Source organism: Arachis hypogaea, chromosome 3 (assembly GCF_003086295.3).
Source record: "Arachis hypogaea cultivar Tifrunner chromosome 3, arahy.Tifrunner.gnm2.J5K5, whole genome shotgun sequence".
NCBI classification, from domain to species: Eukaryota; Viridiplantae; Streptophyta; class Magnoliopsida; order Fabales; family Fabaceae; genus Arachis; species Arachis hypogaea.
The window spans coordinates 131,926,052-131,947,038 of NC_092038.1; positions in this window are offsets into that span (position 1 = coordinate 131,926,052).

Below are 20,987 nucleotides of genomic sequence, written 5' to 3' on the forward strand. Positions count from 1 at the left end.
GAGAGCTGCTTAAGGTGAGAGCTTCCAGAGGCGAGTGCTTTGACGGCTAGAAGGGATAGGGAGTCAGGGCTGAGGGTTAGGGCTGATGGGGAGTGTTTAATGAAGGAAAAGAGCGCACGGGTAGTGCTTTTTGAAGGGGGGAGTAGTATATGTGATGGTGTTAGTATTTTACTAATGATGATGATTATGATGATGATGATGATGATGATGATGATGATAATTGGATCAAGGTCCTGATTAGCGGCGGTTGTTCAAGAAATAGCCGCTAATCAATCAGATTCTGCTGTACACGATGTTAATTGCCGCAATCTCTGATATTTGCAGCGGTTAGATAAATGGTCGGAATTTTTTTGCCGTTATCCTCCGCTTATCCTACAGTGATATATAGTGACTAATTTTAATATACATATAATACTTTTTATTATCAACATATCAACAAAAATAGTTAACTCTTAAATTTATTATTTAAAAAATTATCAAAATATATAAATTTAATTAGATGATTCATGTAAAATTTTATATCAGTTCATCAAAATTAAATATTAAATATTATGTAACAATCACGCATTGGCCCTACACTCTTAATAAGTTAACTGGATGAATTATTTTTCAAACATTTTGGAACCAAATTAAACAACGCTGGTCCCTGTATACATGTTTTAAATTTAATTTGGGTTTTTCTGGTTATATTTCGCAAAAGAATAAAGATTTATAGTACGAATAACATTTTCCAAGTCATTATGTATAGATTTTTTTTAATTTTCATATTATATATAGATTGTGAGATTTGGAACAAGGGGAAATGCTGGGCTGGGCTTGGAAAAACGAAGTTACCCACTTACCCTTACCCATGTGCAACGTAAAGGGCTTTTTTTATTGGGCTTCTTTGTCTAGGAGGGGGTTTGTTGGGGCTGGGGGGTAGTAGTCTGTCGGGTCGGGTAAGTGGCATTGGATCTTCTTTAGATTGTTATGCATAATTGCATATTGAAATATATTTGGGCCTCGTTTTATATTTGCATAATTGTAACATGTCCTCGTTTTATATTCGGAAATACTACACATCCATGTAATCATGTAACTAAGTTAGTCCAACACAAAAAAAATTCAATACCATTAAACGAAACATAAAATACACGCGTCTAATACACACGAAATCGCCCAACGTTTCTTCTCCCCCACGCTTCTTCTTCTTGTCCCGCGCTTCTTCTTCTTCTTCTTTTCACGCTCGTTTACGCACAGAGCATCTTCTTTTTCTTCGTCTTCTTCTTCGCGTTCCTCCTTCTCCTCCTTTTTCGCATTCCTTCTTCTTCATGTGTTTTCTCCTTATCGTCATTCTTTTGTTGTTGTTGCTGCTGTATTTTTTTGTATTTTCCTTCTTCTCTCTCTGGTGAAGAAGCAGTAGAAGGTGAGAAAGAAGAGTTTTGAATATTACAGAATGGACCGAACACAGTACTCATGGTGAACCGAAATCTTAGTTATGGTGAACCGAAAACAATACAATTGTATAGTACTGAGTGAACAAAACATAATTCATTATATAAAATCAAATTTAAATAGTTTTCTGCAGAATGAACCGAACACAGTACTCATGGTGAACCGAACCAGTACTCATGGTGAACTGAACATAGTACTCATGGTGAACCGAAAACAATACAATTGTATATTACTAAGTGAACGAAACATAATCCATTATATAAAATCAAATTCAAATAACTCTGCCTACAATTCAATGCAATTCAATTCAATTCAGTACACCTCCGTCCATTTAATTCAATTCAAATTAGTAATTACATTCCATTCAATTCGATTCAAAATTGAATAATCTAAACTTTGTCAGTTTGATTCGTTTTAGAAGAGTAATCCAAATCGCTCTTCTGTTTACCAAAAAATTATGAACCCCTAAACACTGAACCCTAAACCCTAAACCCTAAACACTAAAACCAGAACCCTGAATACTGAACCCTGAACCCATAAAGCCTAGAACCCTAAATCCTACACCCTAAAACCTAAATCATAAACCCTAAACCCTGAACTCTAAACTCTGAACCCTAAATGCTAAACCCTAAACCCTGAACCCGAACCCTGAATATTGAACTCTGAACCCTAAATGCTAAACCCTTAACCTGAACCCTACTGTAAACCCTAAACCCCTAAAACCCTGAACCTTGAACCCTAAACCCTAAACCCCTAAACCCTAAACCCTCAACCATGAACACGGTGAGCCGAAATTAATACACGGGGCAAACTGAAAGTTTGAAATACACTGAACCCCTGTACACTGAATTCTGAACCCATAAATCCTAAACCCTAAAACCCTAAACCCTAAAACCATATCGTCATTCTTTTGTTGTTGTTACTGCTGTATTTTTTGTCTTTTCCTCCTTCTCTCTCTGGTAAAGAAGCAGTAGAAGGTGAGGAAGAAGAATTTTGAATAGTGCAAAATGAATCGAACACAGTACTCATGGTGAACCGAAATCTTAGTTATGATGAACTAAAATCTTAATTACGGTGAAACAATTATATAGTGCTTAGGGAAGAAAATATCACATATTGGTCTAATTTTTTTTAGACTCCTTTCTGCGGACCGAACCGAAAACATGAAAGTGATGAACCACCTCTTTAGTACTTACCGAACCAAAAAGTTACTCACATTTACTTAGAGTTACTCACAATTACTGACACTCACAATTACTCACAGTTACATATTATCAATTCAATTGAATTCAATTCAAATGTAGATCACCTTAGTCCATTCAATTCACTTCAAATAAAATTAAAAATTTTATTCCATTAAATTCGATTCAGAATTCAATAATCCAAACCTCATCAAATTGATGCGGTTGAGAAGAATCATCAAAATCGCATTCATTCAACTGCTTTGAAGTTGATTCATTCATTGTTTCAATTTAAAAGTACGGATCGAAGAAGAAAATGAAGAAGAAGATGAACAACGAAGATAATTGCATTAAATCAATTCAGATCCATAATGCAGAGAAGAAAAATGCGAAAGAGGAGAAAAACAAATTTAATTAGGTTGAAGAAGAAGAAGAAGAAGAAGAACGCAAAAGAGGTTTACATTTTATGAAAAAGTTGACGTTGAGAAACATTGATAACGCAAACTAAGGATTCGTTATATAGGTTATAAGAGGTGCATGTAAAACAAACGGGGGTGTGGGGTGTGGAGTGAAAGTTACTTGGATACCATCCGTGTAATTTTTACATGGATGTAGAGCTTTTCTCTTTTATATTTTATATTATGGATAGTTTAAATATAATAGCTTGGAATATTAGGGGTGCTTCTAATAAGTTAGCCCGGGTGAATTGTAAAGAGCTGGTTAGGAAATTTAAACCTGTAATTTTTATTGTGGTTAAAATTCATTGTCCTTTTCAACACTTGAAACTGTTATGGCCTTATGGGAAAGACTTGGTTATGACCTTATCAGTATAGTGGAGGCGTCAGGACATAAGGGGGTATCTGGTTCCTTTCTGCAATGCAAGGTGTTCACTGCAAACAGGTTGATGCTTTCGATCAGTGTGTTACAGTTGAGGTTCAGGTAAATAATGTGACTTGGAGGTGCAGTGATATCTACGGTAGTCCTCAGTTTAATACCAGAGTTTTTCTATGGGATTATCTTGTTACTCAGTCCTCGTCTTTCTCTGGGCCATGGATTGTTCTTGGTGATTTTAATGAAGTACTATTCTCACATGAATCTAAGGGTTTCCTCTTCTTGAGTCGCCATGCAGATCGGCTTGCTGCCTCTCTAGGAGATAGTGATCTGTTTGACTTGAAGACTATTGGAAGATAGTTTTCTTGGTACAGAATGGTTAAAAATGGTGTTGAGGTGGTGAAAAACCTTGACCGGGTTTGTATCAACAGTGAATGGTTATCTCTCTTTTCAGAGGCTTACGCAGAAATTTTAAACAGGCTTCAGTTTGATCATTGTCCTATCCTAGTACGCTGTACAGGTCATCCCCAACCGAAAAAGAATAGACCTTTTTGGTTTATTACGGCTTGGGCAACTCACCCGGGGTACATAGATATTGTGAACCAGTCATGGCAAGCTAGCTACAGAGAGATGCATGGCAAGCTTTCAGAAGTGCAGAAGAACTTTTTGGAGTTTAATTCTAAAGTGTTCGAAAATATTTTCATTAGGAAATGCAAATTGGACAGACAGATTAATTTCCTTCAGAAGCGACTAAAAGTAATGGAAGATTTGTCTATGCGGCAAAAAGAACAACAACTGATTGAGGAATTTAATAACATGCTTGTGCAGGAGGAACTTCTATGGTTTCAGAAATCCAGAGAGCAGTGGGTAAAATTTAGAGATAAAAATACCAAGTTCTTTCATGTCCAGACCCTTGTGCGGAGAAAGCATAATAAGATTCATGGTGTCTTTCTTCAAGATGGGATGTGGGAAACAGACCCGGATATCCTTAGAAGGGAAGCTGAATCCTTTTATAAACGCCTATTCTGCCAGTCGGAGGATGTAGACTTAGGTTGTCTTGGTGATGTGCCACTGCCTTCCCTAAATGATGAAGTCTGTTGTAGCCTCACAGCGCCAGTTACTCTGGAAGAAGTTAAGTCGACTGTTTTCAGTGGGCATTCTTTTAAGGCCCCAGGCCCTAATGGGTTATAGGCTTTCTTCTTTAAAGAATACTGGGAGATTGTTGGCTTTGATGTTTGGACTTTGGTTTGTCATGCGTTCTCTGGTTTGGATATGGATCCAAGGATGATGGAAACTCTTGTGGTTCTTATTCCAAAGGTAGAAAACCCGATTTCCATGAAAGATTTCTGACCTATTAGTCTCTGTAATATGGTTTACAAAGTTATAACAAAGGTTCTGGTCAATAGACTTCGTCCCCATCTTAAAGAGATTGTTGGGCCCCTTCAAGGAGGGTTTATTCCAGGGAGAGAAACTCTAGACAATATCATTGTAGCACAAGAGGTTCTCCATTTCATGAAGAAGACAAAGTCAAAGAAAGGCACCTTGCCTTTAAGATTCATCTGGAGAAAGTGTACGATAGAGTGGATTGGGGATTTCTGAAACAAACCCTTGTGAGTTTTGGCTTTTCTCCTCCGACAGTCAATTTGATTATGTGTTGTGTCACTGCTTCCTCCCTGTCTATCCTCTGGAATGGGGATAGATTAAATAGCTTCACTCTGAGCAGAGGTCTTAGGCAAAGAGATCCTATATCACTGTATCTATTTGTGTTGTGTATGGAAAGATTGTCCTATTCTATTAATCAGCAAGTTGATAGGGGCTTGTGGAAGCCGGTTGTTGTTTCTAGAGGGGGTCCAAGAATTTCTCATTTGATGTTTGCCGATGATTTGCTTCTTTTCTGTAAAGCCGAAAAATAGCAAGTTCAGATTGTAATGGTAGCTTTGGAAATTTTCTGCAAAGCCTCTGGGATGAAGGTTAATGTGGAGAAATCTAAAGCGCTATGCTCTAGGAATGTTTCAGTGACAAGAAAAGATATTTTCACTGGAGTGTCCTCCATTAGATTCGTCCAAAACTTGGGCAAGTATTTAGGGGTGAACCTTAATCATTCTAGGGTGACACACACAACTTTCAATGATGTTCTGGACAAGATTCGGGGAAGGATAGCCAGCTGGAAAGGGACATTGCTTAATAAGGCGGGTAGACTCTGTTTGCTCAACTCGGTAGTGACTTCGATTCCTACTTACCGCATATAGGTATCTTTCTTCCCTAAAGGGGTAATGAATAAGATAGAATCTATGATGCAAAACTTTCTATGAAAGGGTCAAGCTGATGGTAGAGGCCTGAATCTAGTTAACTGGAAAGTGTTGGTCACCCCTAAAAAGTTTGGAGGTCTGGGAATTAGAGATCTTTTTTGTGCTAATATTACTCTTTTTGGAAAGCTAGTTTGGCAACTTTTTCACTATCCTGACAAGCTATGGGTTCAAATATTGACTGAAAAATACCATTCTTCTAAGGGTGATTGTTTCAGTCAGTCTCGAGGAAGGGGATCTTATGTTTGAAAGAGTATATGTCGAGTTTGGGATATCCTAAAGGAAGGTTTTATTTGGTGCATTGGGGATTTGGAATAGAACTTTTGGTTTTCTAAATGGAGAAGAGAGGGGTGACTGTGTCATGAGATGGATTATGTTTATATTTCTTATTCGGATCTCAGAATCTTAGAGCTTTGGTCATCTGGACAGTGGGACCTTGAGAATATCTATTCTCCTCTGCATTAGTCTCTGTAAAGCAACATTAACTCTTACAACCGGGATGTTCAAGCTGGTTCAGAGGTCGGTTGGTGTTGGACTAGTGCGGCTTCAAAGGTTTATGATGCTCGTAGTGGTTATTTGTGGCTCAGTAAGAAGATGTTTAGTTGGGAGGATAGGGGTAATTGGCTTTGACTTTGGCATCAACAGGTTCAGAAAAAGCACAAATTTTTGGCCTGGCTATGTCTTCGAGAGGCTCTTCCTACTACTGCATTTCATTTTAAGAAGGGCATTTCGTACACGGATAGCTGTCCACGATGTTTCTCAGGTCAGGAATCGGTTTTACATTGTATTCGGGATTGTTCAAAAGTCCAACTAGTTTGGCAAGCTTTAGGGATCTCCGAACAACCAGTGGATTTGATGAGTTGGTTCTTACATAATAGCAAACAACGTCCCTTTAGATTCTTTTCTAGTCTCTGGTGGATTTGGCGTTCGAGGAATAACGAGATCTTTCATCCTCATGAGCATTGGACCTCAGACAAGGTTATTGGTATGATTTTGTCCTTAGAAAAAGAGTTCCGAAATATTTTTGAGTTGCAACGACTGTCTATCCCCTCCACCATTAGTGGCTCTTGGATTCCCCCCTCAGTGGGTACCTTTAAGATTAATTGTGATGCTAGCTATCTTGGCAATGGTGCTCGAGTTAGTTTTGCTTGTGTTAGCAGAAATTGGAAGGGAAGGTGGCAACAAGACTATTTAGGAACAATTGAGAGTCATAGCATTTTTCAATGAGAGTTGTTTGTTATTTGGAGAGGCTTTTTTTTAGCATGAGACTCAAGACAAAGAGACATTATATGTGAGACAGACTGTGTGGAGGCTTTTACTATTGTCAATAATTTACAAGATTGCTCTGGGTTTATTGATCCTTTGGTGTTCAAAATCCGAGATATCATGTCTTGGAAATGGCATGCTGATCTCCGGTTGATCTTCTTTCTTAGTTGTTGTTTATTTTCTTGTTTATTTTCTTTTAAGTCACCAAAAAAATATATTTGAGCCTTTTTGTAATATGAGTTTAAACAGGGACTCATGTGTGGCGAGGCTTTGTACCTATGGCCTATTTGTTGGCCTCATATAGCCACATCCCAGGTTTGATTCCCAGCTGTAGCTGGGTGTGATAGAACCTGAATTGTGTGTGTGAGTGTGGTGTGCGTGAGTGGGTAATGTCTAGGATTTGGGGCTGTCCAATCTATCGAAAAAAAAGGACTCATGTGGAAAAATAAAAGTTTCAGGGGACTATTTTCTAAAGTATAATTATATAAATTGTAAAGAAGGGTTCTGATAGTTGTTTTCATTTTTTATTTTTAACAAAGATTATGGTATAATAATAGGAAGGGAGCCACTTAAATAAAGATATTTAAAACGTCTTTTTTTAAAGATATTTTTATTAATTAAAGTTTAATATATATAATCAATTAAACCGTATTATTTTTATCAAAATTAGGATAGACAAATTAATTTGACCGAAAAAATAGTGAATCAAATTTTGAATCAGTCTAAATTAATATTATTTTTTTATCAAAAATGACTATAATATCCTTATTATAGAAAATGACTAAAATACTCAAATTATATATATATATATTTGAAAACTCTAAATCCTAAACCTATGACGATAGAAAAGTAACGGACTAGAATTTATGATTTTTAAAATTAATATATATAATAAGAGTATTTTAGTTATTTTATATAATAAGGATATTGTAGTAATTTTTTTATAAAAAATAATAATTTACATCAATTCAAAATTTGATTCACTATTTTTTTAATTAAATTAATTTGTTTGACCTAATTTGACAAAAATAATATAATTTAATCGAATTATATGTATTAATTTTTAATTACTAAAAAACATCTTTAAAAAAATAAGTTTTAATGTTTTAGACGCTTTCTAATAGGAATTGAGATATTATCTGAACTTATAGTTACCTGGTTAAATAGCATTGTAATTGCATGGATGTCTGGTTCATATGGTTTTATTCCGTAAATAATATGGTTTCATTATTCTGCCCAACGAGGAAAGCAAAACAATGCTTGCACTTCACTGCCCTTGATTTCAATATGATTATATGAATATTATCGAGTTCCACTAACTAAACACTTTCTGGTAAACAATATAGTTAATTCACATGAATAGATTGTACATTCTGAGAGATATGTCCTAATGAATATATGAATGTGAGACATCAAAATCATGGCTTCTTTCAACTGCAATTACATAATGAGATAGCAGGAACATCTAGAATACAGAACATATATGAGCAACTTGGGCAACAATTAAACTGAGTTGAACACCGAATAAATACTAACAAACACTCACTGTCACTTGTTGTGCATCCTATATTCCTATATGAGGCACCAATGTGGTGCTCCTGTGATATGATTGGTGTCAGATTTATCATAAAATTTCTGTGATGAAAAACTATGCTAGATTATTGTTGCTACTAACAGAGAATGGAAAATATATGAGCGAAAAATCTGACAGAGTCATCTGAAGCATGGACAAGAATACAAGATTCTACACCACCTAAACATTGACTCATAGAGCCTCTAACACTCAGGTTTTCAATTGTTTATCTTAGCAATATATCAAATAGGAATCTTGATGTTGGAGAATATTACAGTTTTCTTCTTTTGCCTTCAATTTGTTGACAGTTGATAAACTTGTCTCCCTGACTGATTTAGCAGAGCTGTCTTAAACACAATTTGAGTGTCAAGTCCTTTAAAATCTTTTTCTTTGGCTTTACTCTCCATGCAATGCAAATTTTCTTCTAATTTTCTTTTTCGCATGGTGTTTTCTTTCACTCTGCACAAGAAAAAAAAACTGTTTTTGATTTTTTACGGATAGGAGTGAAGGCTGTGAAGCAACACTAAATATATACATTATTATAAAATCATTGTTATGATTGTTTAACTTTTTTTTTTTTTGAATAATTCTCCACATATAAGCGTTTTTACATACAAGTCTTTACAAGTCATTTATACTAATGCGTTTCGAACTGTTACTGTACGTTTTTCACTATACCTTCTTCTTCTTCTTACTGCACGTTCTTCTTCCTCTTCCTCTTCTTCTTCTTCTTTTCTTTCGTTTCTTGCCTTCTCTTTCTCCTTCTTCATTTACGTGCTTTTCTCTCTATTGTTTTCTTCGTTATTCTCGATTTCCATTGTTTTTTGACATCAAGCTCTGAAATCGTTTTTGAAGAAGAAGAAGAAGAAGCAGAAGATGAGGAGGAGAAAGAGAAAGAGTTCTGAATTATGCATAAGGTGTACTTCAACGAATTTTGGGTGTATTTCTTAAATTCTTTGGGTGTATTTTTGTAATCCTTTGGGTGTATTTCTGTAATCCTTTAGGTGTATTTCTGTAATTGTTTGTGTGTATTTCTGTAATCGTTTGGGTGTATTTCTGAAGTTCCATTATTTTCAAAACGATTTCAAAGCTTGATTTCAGAAACCATGAAAATCGAAAAAAAAAAACGAAGCAAGAATACCAGTGATAAACGCAGGTAAAACAACGAATGAAAATAAGCATTAGAAATAAATAAAATTTTTATAACTAGATGTAGTGTAACAAAATATATAATATTAATTAATTTTTTAAAAATTCTGAAAAAATAATTTCTTTCTAATAGCGTGTTATTAGAAAATTAACATTATAAAAGCTAATTTCAATCAATACGATATAATAGGTTATTAAATATATTTAATATAAAACACATTGAATATAAACTTTTGTTGAGTTTAAATTTTAAATAATTTTTAATTGAATTTCAAATATTCTTATCTTAAAGAGTTAGAATATTTTAACATCATCTTTTTTGTCACTTTTTAATTTACATATGGAACCTCAACTGGTGAAGTGCGCTGATATGGGGAAGGGGAGTGCTAGACAAAATGGTGGTATCAGGGGGAACAACTCAAACCCTCCGAGTTCTAAACAAAACTCGCACCGTCCGAGTACTTTGTAATCCCCTCAAGCTAGTAACGAACTCGGACCATCCGAGTTGAAGAACCTCACGGACCGTCCGATTTCTGAAGAAGCCAATCGCACGGTCTGAGTTTCCTCATGCAATCAACACGCGTCGCTCTCTGGTTTTCCCCCGAACGGTGCCCCTCTTTGAATAAAGAAACACATTTAACCTTCTCTCACCATCCGAAAACGAAACCAGCCCTCACAGTTCACTCTCAAACCTTCTTCTTCCTTTCTGAAGCTCAGCTTTGCATGGTGGAGGAGAAGCAATCATGCCCAAAAAATATAAAATTAAAGATGTTGATCGATGTGAGTTTCATATTATTCATTATCTCAGTGATTCTAATTATGTAAGTATTTTTTAATTATTTTTAAGTTTTAAAATTTTTTTTATATTTATAATTATTAATATTAAGAATTTAATTATTATGATTGTTGGTAAAAATGCAGTTAATAAATATAAAAATAGATGGATTATGACAAATTTATCAATATTTGTTAAATTTTTTTAAATTTTTTTACAGAATTTTAATAAGGAATATTATTATTAATAAGAAAACATTATCATTATTAATGATGGAAAGATTTCGATAGGTATAAAAGAAGAAGTAAATAGATGTCTTATTCAGTAGAGAATGTTAATTTTTATTAATTTTTAGTATAATTATATGTTTTAGTTAGTCATATTTAAATGTTTATTTAAAAAAGTAAGTATAACTGTTATAGAAGAATTTAAATGTTAATGTTATTGTTATTGTTATTGTGAGTGAGAAAATGTTAATGTTCAATGATTAATAGGATTATTTTAATTAAGCCATGCTATCTTTTTTATTATGACAATGTTTATAGTTTTTAGAATATGAATGTTAATATTTTGTAGAATTGTTCATGATGGCATATACTGATTGTTAATAATTTTTATTATTGAGGAAAAAATGTGTTTAACAAATGAGTAATTAGTATTAGATAATATTTAAATTGTTGTAATATTGTTGAGAATATTCATTAAGAATAAATGTATAAGTCATGAATTTTATTTGTAATTATGAATAATTTTAAGGATTAATTAAATAATTGTAGAAGTTAAAAGAATTAGTTATATAAGGATTTAGTGAAATGATTGATGATGGTAAGTTAGTAACTGTTAATTATATGACTAGTAATTTGTTATTTTTTTTTTTGTAGAAATTAAGAATGTTGACATGTAACCACCCAGTTCCTCCGGATCGGTACAACGATAGGGTGGAGGAGCATTTACGAATTACTGGGTTCTATCATGTGTCTCAGATTGGGATAGTTCAGTGTCAGAAAGCATTGGTAAATACTCTAATCGAACGTTGGCACCCAGACACACATACGTTTCACCTTCCCATTGGTGAATGTTCCGTGACTCTTGAAGATGTGGCTCTAATACTTGGTCTTTCCACAGATGGTCTTCCAATCACAGGGATGACAATGAGTAGTTTTGAAGCCATGGAGGCGGAGTGTCTACTTCAATTTGGGGTTGCACCTCGTAGAGAGGTGATGATTGGATTTTTGACGGTTTAGAATTTCACTAATGAAATCTCGTTGTAAAGTATAGTTTCTAAACCAAACAATAATCCTTTCATACAAAAATTTGTTTGTCACAAGTACAAACCCCTAAAATCTATAAACCGAAGTATTTAAACCTCGGGTTGTTCTCCCTAGGATTTACAATAAAGTGTCTTGTTATTGGTTGTGAGTTATATTTGGGGTTTTTAAGATTTTAGACAAGAAATATAAATGGCAAAGAAAATAAACTAACAACTAGCAAAGCTCTTGGCAAGATATGAGAACTAGAAGTCCTATCCTAGTTATCCTCCTCAATTGTGATGGCAAATTGTCCATTGCTCCCACTTAGTCAACCTCTAACCATGGAGGAAAGTCAAGTGGATGAATCAATTTGATTCCTCAAGTCCTAATCAACTCCTAAAGGAAAGACTAGCTTTAGAGGCATTCAAATCAATTGGCAACTTCTAATTATCAATCAACAAAGGAATTAGATAACTCAAGAGTCACTAATTACTCTACCTAGGCCAAGAGGAACAAAACCTACACTAAAATCCAACCAAGCATTTCATCAAACACTTGAAAGGTACAAAAGAAAAGCAAAGCAATTTGACAACAAGAAGAGAATCTAACAACAATTATTGAAAGAAGTTAACAACAACAATCAAAAGAAACACAATTATTATGAATTACCTTGAATTGAATTGAAAGAAAGTAGAAGGAACAATACTAGATCTATAACAAAATATAAGAACAACATAAAAGAGATTACACCAAAAGAGTAGGAGAAGAATGAATGTAACTACAAGGAATTGAGAAGATAGAAGTAGAAGAAGATGAATCTAAATCTAGATCTAAGAACTAAACCTAATCCTAATCCTAATTTTAGAGAGAAGTGAGAGCTTCTCTCTCTAGAAACTAGTTCTAACTACTTCTAAAACTAAACTATGACTAATGGTAACTAACATGTGTTTCCCTCTTCACTCCTTGGGTTAAATAGCATCAGAAATGAGTTGGATTGGGCCCACAAGGCTTCTAAAATCGCTGGCCATGTTTTGCTTCAAGTGGACTAGGTGGCAGCAATGGTGCGTGCGCGTACTATGCGCGTGCGCGCCACCATACTTGTAGCAACTATGGCAAATCTTATATCGTTTCGAAGCTCCGGATGTTAGCTTTCTAACCCAACTGGAACCACATCATTTGGACCTCTGTAGCTCAAGTTATGGTCGTTTAAGTGCGAAGAGGTCGGCTTGACAGCTTTCCGGTTCTTTCATTTCTTCATGAGTTCTCCAACTTTTCATGCTTCTTTCTTCATTCCCTTGATCCAATCTTTGCCTCCTAAACCTTAAATCACTTAACAAACATATCAAGGCATCTAATGGAATCAAGGTGAATTAAATTTATTCATTTTAAGACCTAAAAAAGCATGTTTTCACTCTTAAGCACAATTAAAGGAGAAGTTATAAAACCATGCTATTTCATTGAATAAATGTGGGTAAAAGGTTATAAAATCCCCAAAAATCAATACAAGATAAACCGTCAAAATGGGGTTTGTCAAGAGGACTGTAGATCAAGCTGCATAAAACTGACATGGCTCCGGAATCTAAAAGAGAATTTAGAATTGAATGATGAAATCAGTATATAGAGGTATGTGACGTGTCATATTATGTTGCTGAACTTATTTATGTGTTAGCCATGTGGACTATGTAATATTGTCTCATAATAGGCTAATATGCTACATTAGATATTTTTCTATTAATGTATTAACCATCGTATTATATAATGCCACAGATATGTTATAATACTAGATTGTCATTAATTACTAGGTATGTGAGGTGTCACATTATGTTGCTGATTGGGACGATACTGTTTGGGGATAAGTCTGGGGCAGGTGTGCACTGGAAATTTCTACCCTTGCTTCGTGATTTTGTCAATATTGGACAGTATAGTTGGGGTTCGGCATGCCTAGCACACCTTTACAGGGCGTTATGCAGGGCATCTCGTTATAACTGTAAGGAAATAGATGGTCCACTAACACTTCTGCTCGGTTGGGCTTGGATCCGATTGCCATATCTATCGCCGCTTCCTAGAGAACCCCGCAGTTTTCCACTAGCAAACAGGTAATATTATGTTACAATGCAAGCATTTCTTGATATTTAAGATTCAGTTGAGCTAATTGAGGACATCGTATTAGGTGGCGTAACTGGGAGCGTGGTGACCGACGATATAGATATCTGAAGCTAGCTCACTTTAGGAAGGCCTTTGATGAACTTCAGGAAGGCTAGGTGTGTTTTAGTTAAAGCAGTATTACTTTTGGCAATATTGGGCCTCGACAAAACTATCAGTCATTGTGTTAGATATTTCAATTGTGGGTTGTAATCATGAGTTTTCTTTATTTTTCCAGTTTGTCTGGATTGCCTATGTTGTGGATCGTGTGGATCCGAACATAATTCCTGCTGAAATATACATGCAGTCGGTTGTCTAGCGCTACAGTTCTATTGGTGTCGTTTGAATGTATCGAGTGGCATGCCACCGATAGGGTCAGGCGATAGTTCAGTTTCGTTCAGGGAGTACCTTCTCAGGAACAGAATTTGGATAAGGCTCATGGAGAGATTCTGACTGGACCTAAAAATCTTAACTGGGCCACGACACTGACTCATTCAAATTGGGTTATGCATTGGACAAACAGGTATCACTACGTTCTTTCTGAACTTCCCATGCCTTCACAGCATCCGTTGGATATGGATGAGGGTAATGAAGATACCGATGAGGGTAGTCAGGATATGAATGAGGACAATGAAGAGCAGGAGCAAGATATATCACCTCTAATTCCGCCTCCACAAGAACAACCTCAGTCCTCAACCCAATATCTACCTCAGACAGAGTTCACCCCATCATTTCCAGTACAGCAACAATATTGGGGTATGTCACAGTTTGAAATAGGTGATGGAACTTCTTTTAGCCAGTTGCTTGGGTTCATGTTTGCAGATGCAGCACATTCACAATATGGCCATCAGCCTGAGTTCATGCCTGGTAGGTATTCGTTGGATGCAAGGTATCCAGGCCATACCTCATCCGTTGCTTCTGGAGGCTTCGTATCTGTCGACTCTAGTAGGAGTGAGGGTGGACGAGGGGTTCTGAATAGTCAAAATCCTAACCGATGTAACATGAGACTCATTGAGGAAGATACTAACGCACTCAAACAAGAAACCGATGCGTATCTAGTAGATGACCCGGATGAAGAGGGCGATGACGACGAGGATGAAATTGAAGAGTTTGATGAGGATGAAGAATCTCATAACGATGGTATTATGTTAACTATTTTGCTTTACGTATTCCATGACTTATTTACTTTCTTTGCATAAATGGCATCTCTCATTGGATTTTGCTTCTTGATTTGTGGTATTTATGTTGGTATTTGAATATGTAATGTGTTGCACGTCCTTGTTTATTCAAAATTTTTTACAGGTCAGGCACGCAGTCCAGATGACAACGCCAAAGGTTACAATCTGAGGATTGATCCGCCACGTCGTAGTGCTAATCGTTTCACCCATTTTGTCTTCAAAAAAGCGGCCAAGAAATGCAAGAACTTTGTGAAGGATGTAAAGTGAAAAACGAGAAAATAGTTGGTTCCTTTTGTTTAGAGTTATTTGTATTTGTTAAACATTATGTACTGATGACTTTATGTAATGTTTAGAGTTATTTGTATTGGTTAGACATTATGTACTGATGAAAATATTTTATCGTTTAGACTAATTTGTATGTGTTGGACTTTGTATGGAGTACTTTATATGTGTTGGACATTATTGATGTATTAGCCATCTGGAGCATGTAATAATGTCTCATAAAAGCTTAATATGATCCTACAGATATTTATCAATTGATGCACTAAGCATCATATTATATAATGCTACAGATATGTCACAATACTAGAGTGTCATTAATTATAAGGTTACATATAGCAGGTCATGATACCTCAATTTGCTCAGTCAGGTTTTATTATACAATATCATATTAAAATTGTGAACCTAGGGGGCTTCTCTGTTCGTATTTGAACCAACAGACTGACGGCATCTGCTTCGACTATGTCCCTCAGCACCACATAGAGTACATCGCCTAGGACGACGTAACATCCTCGTGTCCATCTCATTCAGAAAACGCGTCATCCTGGGGCGACCTTTTGTCACCCGTCGCAGGTACGGATTCGGTATGAACCGAGGTTCGTTGTAAGCAGGCCATGTAGTGGGATTACCTAGTGGCCTAAACCGAGCTCGGTACACCCACTGCACTTGATCCATCTTATACACATCATGAACATAAAGTCGCCAATCAAGTCGCTGGTTGGCACAACATGCGAACACATGTCGACAGGGGATCCGGTCCACCTGGAACTCACCACAGTCACATTGAAGGCTACGTAGATCAATTGCAAACTCTAGCCCACTTGGCATCTCACGAACCTCAAAGACCTCATTCTGGCGGTCAAAGCAACTAACCTGTATGTTTCCTGATGCAAGTTGGTTTGCATGCAACTTCGATGTCACTATCTCAGAAAACACATGGCCAGCATTGATCGGGGCTTCCGCCTCCGCTCTTTTACGGGTGAACAACTCATTTAGCCTGTAGAATATTGCCTTCACAAGAGCAGTAATGGGAAGATTGCGGGCACCCTTCAAAACTGAGTTGATGCACTCCACTAGATTCGACGTCATGTGACCCCATCGGTACCCGCCATCAAAGGCCAATGCGTACTGTTCGCGAGGAATTCGGTCTAACCAGTTTGTGTATGCCTCGCCGTGGTCCCTTAACCGCTGGTAACGCACTTCGTACTCCCGCACCGTCCTGGAATATCCTAGCAGATCAAAGCATATAGAAAGCAAAGTAATTGAGATCAATAGATTTATTTAAGGCACATCTATTAATAATTTGCTTAAATTTAGTAAATGTTTACCGATGTTAACGACCAATTTTTGTAGGTACAGTGCCTTGAACTTTCTCAGAAAATTCGTGCCTGTCAGATATTAGACCCACTCCATCCCGAGTAACAACATGTTGACGGAGGTTACTTAGGAAAAAATGCCATGCATCAGAAGTCTCTCTCTCAACAATAGCAAACGCAATCGGGACTATATTGTTGTTTCCATCCTGTGAAACTGCCATAAGCAGACAACCCTTATACTTTTCGTACAAGTGAGTCCCATCCACCTGGACAATTGGCTTACAATGTCTGAATGCCCTAATACAAGGGTAATAACTCCAAAATACACGATGCAGTACCCGAATATCACCCACCAAGTCATCGCCTTGATATGCAGGCATTGTCTCAAAATGGACAACAGCTGATGGCTCCTTGTGACACATGGCCTCAAACCATATAGGCAAGGCTTCATACGATGCTTCCCAACCTCCAAATATTTTTTCTACTGCCCTCTGCTTAGCCAACCATGCTTTTCGGTAACTGACGGTGTAGTTGAATTTCGATTGCACTTCTGCTATAACCGATTTTACCTTTAAGGAGGGGTCAACTTCAACCAGTGGCTTTATTGCTTCTGCAATTGTGATAGAGTCCAGCTTCGAATGATCCTGTGAAATGGTGGCTGTGGTACAGGTGTGGCTACCATTATACCTCCTTATAACCCAACAGTACTTCCTGCTGATCAAGCTAACCCTGATAAGCCAATCACACCCTGACCCATACTGTGTACACTTGGCATAAAATGTCAACGGCTCAGACTCATATACCCGGTAGTCTACGCTTCGTCGTATGGTATACTCCTTAACCGCCTTAATAACAGCTTCTCTGGAACTGAACTCCATCCCAACGGCAAATTCACTATCTGCGACCATAGGAATTTCTGCTGGGACAAATGCCATAAGATAAATTTCATTAATACGCAGATATTTCAAAACCGACTCTAAAGGTAAATCAAATTTCACTGCATCCAGTATGCTATAAATCAAAACCTTCAACATGTTATGATGTCACACTAAACAACATAAGCACATCAGCAGCAAATGTAAAAAACCATACCGGATCGGCCGGTTCGACCGGAAAACCAATCGAACCGTGCCGGTCCTGTCCGGTTCATGGCATTTGAACCGTACAATAGATCGAACCTGTGCACATAATTGTTACAAACTCATGCAATTTTCTACAACCATATCTTATACAACATAATTATTATTTCCTAATAAACACATGAAGCATATAAAAGAAAAAAATAAATTCCTTAACGGGTCGAGGACCAGTTAGATCCTGACAACTACGACACAGAACGCATGATTAAATAATGTTAAAAAAGGGGTAAAATCTTCATAACTCAGTCAATGTCTAACTACAAAAACACTTATACCACGATTACGTACCTGCAGTCATATATTCTGGAAATTCAGGAACATACATGGCTTCCAAGTCTAAAACTCGCATGAATGATGGCTCCTCAAACGGCACTTCGTTTGCAAGTGCATTTTCCACTTCTGTCACATCTGGGCACATGGTTCTGTCACCTTGATCTTCATCACCATCTGGAACAACAAATTCATAGTTGCTTTCGAAGTCTTCTTCACTGTCACTGTTATAATCTTCCTGTAGAATATTCCGGTCAGCCTCAGATTGTTCAAACTCAACATACAACTCGATGAACGAGATCTGAGACCGGTTTTCAATATACATTGAAAACATCTCCTGCATGCTCGCTTCGTCCGTCACATACTTGGTTTGATACTATACGAATCCACCAAACACCTGTATGGGATAACTGTATAGAATACATGATATATTTCTTGCCCTCTCAGAACCAATTTTTTCACATATTACTCCTTTGAGCTCCTGAAATGAGATAATAAAAGGAATAACAATTTCTACTGGGCTTTCGCAAATAAATTTTACTCCTTCAGCCGTTTCTAATAAAATCTGACCAAAATAAAATATTTTTAGCAATACTCTGTCACTCATTTTTTTCACTCACCATAAAAGAAACATAAGCTTAGTCTTAGATAGTACATTATCAAAATCAGAACTGAAAAAAAGAGAGAGTTTTTAAGAAGAAGGAAGACGCAGGCGTTGAAGAAGAAGGAAGACCCAGCTACTGTCCCACCCACCAGTTCACTTCACCCTTTTATATCACAACCTTTAAGGAACTCGAACCCTACGACTAGGTTAACTTGAACAAAAAAAATAAATAAATTTATAAGACCGAATTCGGACCATCCGATTTCTTCCTAACCTTGCCACAAAACGGAGGGTCCGAGTTCATTGATCACCAATTCATCCTCTCAGCTAAGAACTCGGACCGTGCGATTTTCATTCCCATTCCTAAGTTGTGAATTCGTTGGGTCCGAATTCCTCTACTCGAAGTTCTTTCTCGTTACCAAACAAATCGGACCGTTCGATTTGTTTGTAAAAATTTCAAATCCAAAGAACTCGCACGGTCCGAGTTCCTTCATCTCAAACTAACAAAAATCTGTCCCACATATATGTGTAATCCCCCCTAACTCCATATCCAAGCATAGCACACACATGCCCTCCATAACGATAAAATTGAGCCCTTTTTCGTATCTTTTTAATTGAGTATTTGATTTTTTAAATTATAAACCTTATTTATAATTAATAAAGGTAATATTTCAACACTATCAATTAGCCACACATACAAAAATACAGACACAATTCTATAGTCATAATTATAGTCTAACTTTATAAACAATACAATAAAAGTATATATAAGTAATATAACTAAATTTTATCTATATCTATAGTCACATTTCATAAATAATATAATCTAATTATATTTATATTTATAATTAAAATTTAAAAAAATACAAAAAATTATCATGATAGTTAATTTTTCGTTCATAATTTTTTTATTATTTTTGTTGTGAAACCAAAATTATCATGATGGTTAAATTTTTTCATTCATAATTTTTTATTATTTTTGTTGTTAAACATTTAATTATTTTAATATTTAATTATTTTTTAAAAAAGATAATTGAATAACACAAAAAAGTTTTATTAAGAGTAATTTATTTAGATGTGATTAAAAAATAATTAAAAATTATGTACGGTAAAAAAATAATATTATGAAAAGATAAAATTAAAATTCATTTTAAAATTAAAAATAAAGTTTATTTAAAAATAAAATTAAAAATCATGCTTTTTTTCTTTTCTAAAAATTTATCTACGAGTAATTTTATAAGTATTTTATGATGAATAAAAATATTAAACTCATAATGAAATTTATTTTAGTAAAATTCATTTTTATTTTGTTAAACGTTAAATAAATTATTGAAAGAAATTTTGTTCTCTCCATTAGAGGAGAATGATAAACTTCCATACTTCCATTATATTATGCCGATAATTTGGCCCTGTTATTTTTAAAGTCATGATTGCACTTCATAATTTTTTCACTTTTATCTATGAATTTTTGAATGTGCATAATAATAATAATAATAATAATAATAATAATAATAATAATGTCACCGTAAAAAAAGAAGCACATTATCAAATAATTTATCATCCAAATTATATATGAATAAAATTGATAATAGGAGGGCTAATACCAAAAAAATCGATAACAAGATTAGAGATTTACAAAACCTTTCTTAAGTTCACAGAAAAAATGTTTATATTTATGTAACATATAAAACAATTATCGTCATATTATTATTATTACATATATATATATATATATATATATATATATATATATATATATATATATATATATATATATGGACAAAAAAAGTCTTACTGATTTAAAGTAATTTTTTTAATATTTGATTAAATTGTTCTTGTATTTCATATTTTTTTGGACTTTCTCTTAGTTAAAAGTATAATCATTATAATTTTTTAATTATTATTGTTAGGGGTATTTGCAAATCAGATATGGCTAAAATTTCGATACAATCCGCACTAAAATCATCAGATTGAATTCGATATCCGCATTTTTTGTGTTTGGATCGGATCAGATATCAAATATATCCATATCTAAAAAAATAAACATAAAAAGTGTTCATAGAAGTAAGGGCAATTTACGTTTTTAAATTATTTGAACTCCAATTTTACGCAAATACATTGTTTCAAAAACGGATATGCAAATACATTGTTTCACTATTTTATATAAACCGCTACTGCCAGTAGCAGTTTACAAGTGCACAGAAACCGCTGGTACCAACCGCGGTTTATGTGTGTTCTTGGTTGTTCATAAACCGCTGCTGCCAGCAGCTGTTTATGTTGGTTGGTATGCGTGC